This window comes from Gavialis gangeticus, unplaced genomic scaffold (assembly GCF_001723915.1).
Source record: "Gavialis gangeticus isolate Ggan-Ray unplaced genomic scaffold, GavGan_comp1, whole genome shotgun sequence".
NCBI classification, from domain to species: domain Eukaryota; kingdom Metazoa; phylum Chordata; order Crocodylia; family Gavialidae; genus Gavialis; species Gavialis gangeticus.
In genome coordinates, this window is record NW_017729022.1 from 122,617,770 (window position 1) to 122,618,054 (window position 285).

Sequence of the window (285 nt, forward strand, 5' to 3'; positions counted from 1 at the left end):
CTAAGGCGGGCTCCCCCTTGCCACCAGCCCTCCCCCTCCCTTATTCCACCCCCCTCCTCCCCATGCAAGGGAGGCCCGGACTTTGATCCTGATGATGGTGATGATTTTTGTTGGCTCCAGATGTTGTGTATATTTGGGACTTGCTAGTTCTGTGTGCTACACATCCGCCCGCAAGGAGGACAACTTCCCACCCAGCCAGCCTGACCCCAAATCCGCCTGGCTTTGGATGGGGCCCATAGACGCCCAACCACTTTAAGCAACAATTTGAATTGGGGGGGGAGGGGG